The sequence below is a fragment of the Furipterus horrens genome, unplaced genomic scaffold (genome assembly GCF_987537825.1).
Source record: "Furipterus horrens unplaced genomic scaffold, mFurHor1.1.pri manual_scaffold_3, whole genome shotgun sequence".
NCBI classification, from domain to species: domain Eukaryota; kingdom Metazoa; phylum Chordata; class Mammalia; order Chiroptera; family Furipteridae; genus Furipterus; species Furipterus horrens.
The window spans coordinates 146,776,627-146,780,132 of record NW_028327173.1 but is presented as its reverse complement, the minus strand read 5'-3'; the positions used below and the strand labels follow the sequence as shown (position 1 = coordinate 146,780,132).

Genomic DNA, 3,506 nt, shown 5'->3' with positions numbered 1-3,506 from the left:
TGGTGCTGCTGGCATATCAATTATTCTGTAAGAAGTTTTTGTTATTTATTCTTAATACTGAGTTTAGGATCTGTAAAATAATTTCTTATTGGTGGTTTAATATCTGGACACATAAATAAAACCAGCTTTGTAGTTTGTTTTATCTTTATTATCATTGTTACATATCTGAAAAAGATTTAAGAGGTTTTCTAATTTAGTTTTCTACCTCTTCGAAAGGGAGAAGGCCCATGGCAACACTGGACTGCTTCCTCCCCCTTGTGTTCTGTCTTATTCCACAGTTGTAAATTTGAAGGGACATACTTTAAGGTACCAACTTTAGTCTGTGGCCCTTAAGGAGGTCCAGTCAGGCCCAACTCATCCATGATCTGGTGGACCTTAGTTCCAATTCAGGTTTCTTATCATTAATGGGCCACAGCCATTATGTTGATGGGAGTGGATTTATGTTTCTGGTTTTTCATGAACAGAAGGGAAAGAGTGAGTAGTTTCTTTTGTCTGGGTGATATTGAACATGTGTATGTGTGGTGCTTGTAGCTAGAATTGTTATGGTGCATTCGCGAGAATGGAGAGTCTGAAACAATTTGAATTCCAAATTGTGGCATTTATTTTAGCTGGCCAACGACTGTCCACTCATCCACAAGCCGGACTTAGGTGAACAGCCCCGACCCTAGGGACCCTGCAGGTGCAGGAACTTGGACAGAAATACAGCTTGTATATACAAAAATTTTCCACTATTCCCCAGGTCATTGTTTAAAGGAACAGGTCACTACTCAAAGGAATAACAGGTTAAGTTCCTTGTTCTGCTTGGTCGGAGCATGCAACCGTGGGGGTCCGGTTTCCAGGACCCAAGTCCAGCTAATTACCCTACTGGCTGGACATCTGAAAAATACCCTCTAACAAGAATGAATACATATTTGCTAAGCAAATTGGTGCCTGGCACAAGGTGAATGCTCTAAATGATTTTCAAAATAAAATTAGTTTAATTTGTAGTCAGAATCGGAGTATATTATTCCATACTGCCTAGTTCAAAAGAGCTCTTTGCTCAACTCTCTAAGGTTGTCAATGGGCTGGGCCTGTGGCTCATCTCCTTGGTGTCCCATTCACTCCTATTGTATGATTCTTGTCTTTGCCCAATTAACTCTTATTATTGTAACTTTATGTGAAGGGAAAATGCCCTCACAGAGGAAACTCTTCAATTTTCTGTGCAGTCTCTTTTATAAAGACCTCCATTTGGAGTTGCAGAGACCCTAAACCTTACTGTGCTGCCAGGGGTGGAGATTAAAAGAGAAGATAAGGGTCTTGTTTGGAGTTCCAGTTCCCTAACTAATTCAGAGGAGGTGACTGTTGATTATAAGTCATAACTTGCCTCATTAAAAGTTAATGAGTCAGGTAACTCAGTTGGTTAGAGCATCATCCCTATACACTAAGGTTGCAGGTTTGATTCCCACTCAGAGCACATACAAGAATCAACCAATGAATGCATAAGTAAGTGGAAAAACAACTTAATGTTTCTCTCTCTCTAAAATCATTAAAAAAGTTAATGAGCCAGACAGAGAAAGGCAAATACCATATGATTTCACTTACATGTGAAACCTAAACGACAAAATACATGAACAAACCAAACAAACAAATTCATAGATACAGAAGACATTTTAATTGTTGCCAGATTGGAGGGGGATAGAGGGAATGGTGAAAAACCGGAAGGGATTAAGATGTACAAATTGCAGTTCTAGAAACAGTCATGGGGTCCTGACTGGTGTGGCTGGGTTGGGCATTGTCCTGCAAGGCAAAAGGTTGCCAGTTTGATTCCCAGTCAGGGTACATGCCTAGGCTGCAGATTCAGTCTTCAGTCAAGGTATGTATGAGAGGCAATCAACTGATGTTTTTCTTCCTCACTTTCTCCTCCCCTTCCCCTCTCTCTAAAAAACAAAACAGAGCAAAAAACCAAAAAACAAAAACCAGTCATGGGGATATAAAGTACGGCAAAGGGAATATAGTCAATGATATTGTAATTATGTATGGTGTCAGGTAGGTACTAGACTTATAAGGTGATCACTTTGTAAGTTATGTAAATGGATTATCACTATGTTGTCCACCTGAAACTAATATAATAATTGCATGTCAACTGTAATTGAAAAGTTTTAAAATATTACAAATAGTTAATGAGTTGGAAGCTTGCAGAATAGACAAGCTTCTGGCAACTGAAGGCATGTCAGAGAATTGTGGCCTATATCCTTAAGAAGGGTTGAGGCTACTGATGGTAGAGCTCAGAGAGAAGGATGATATACCTGCTCCTTTGGAAGACTATTTAGGATTCTTGATGAAGAGCTTCAAATCTTTTCTATTGAAAATCACTGAACCAGGCTTACTAATAAATAGGTGGTGTGATTCGAGGTTGAGATTTTTCTCTAGAAAGATAGGTCCTCAGGAAACTCAAAAGCTTTAGATAAGCAAAATAAGAAGGAGAGGAGATAGACTTTTTTGAAAATTAACTGTATGATGCTGCATAAGTTCTGCTTGGGGTTGCAGGGCTCTCCAGACCCCCTGCTTTCCTGTTGAATAAATGATTCATTCACACACAGTATGTAAAGATGCTGCTTCCTTACTCAGCAAAGGTGGATTGAGGACCATTCACCTCTCTGTGTTTGTCTGGAATACATGCCCATGTCTTTTTCACCTTCTTTAGAAGCAAGGACCTACATATTCATCTTACTGGTTTGGATTTTAATTCTTGACTGTTATTTTTAATGAAATGAAGAAAACCCAGGCCCTTTTCTAGTACGAGGATCCTTCCCAGCTGCTTTGGAATGATCAGTATGTCTCCAAGTATGGATTTTGGATTACCTGTATCACAATCATCTTCTGGTACTTCTTTAAAATACCCATTTCTATATTTACCTGGCAGGGGCGATACCATGATCATGAAGGTTAGGATTAGGGTGAGGCTTTTCCTTTGCACTCCAGATGTTCTGACTCCTGCAGTTTCCCCAAATGTGGGAACCCTGACTGCATAATATGTGGTAGTGTGGGAGTGCATTTGCACTCTCCCCTAAAAAAGTAAAATAATAAAATACCCATTCCTATGATGCATCTCAAACCTACTGAACCAGAGACTCTGGAATGGGGCTTAGGAATTGGCATTTTTAATAAGTTTCTCAGATGACTCATAGGCACAATAAAGTTTGGGAACACTGGTTTAGACTCATAGACTGTAAGGAAATAACCTCTGAGTTCTCCTGGGGTCCAACCTGGGTCCCCTTGGAACAATGCAACCTGTCTACTCTGGAGGTCAGCCTGGGAAAGGTTTGGAGCCTCATTTCTGCCTTTAAATTAGGGTACCCACACAATCTGGTAGGCCAGGAAAGACAAAGCCCCTTCCCAAGGGTCACCATTATGTGACAGGCTGCTGCTAACAGTCCCAGGTCAATAGCTATTATAGCTGAAGGTGAACGTAATTAATTATCTCGACTTCAGTTGCTGAAGTTTAGTTCTGCTAATGTTGTGTTATG

At 40.1% G+C, this 3,506-nt stretch overlaps 1 non-coding gene across 1 annotated transcript; it reads left to right on the top strand.

Moving 5' to 3' along the window:
- Positions 1 to 2,887: 2,887 nt before the first annotated feature.
- Positions 2,888 to 3,047, top strand: LOC150016266 (U1 spliceosomal RNA). The gene has a single exon (XR_016510106.1). It is a non-coding gene; the product is annotated as a U1 spliceosomal RNA (small nuclear RNA).
- The last annotated feature ends 459 nt before the right edge of the window (positions 3,048 to 3,506 follow it).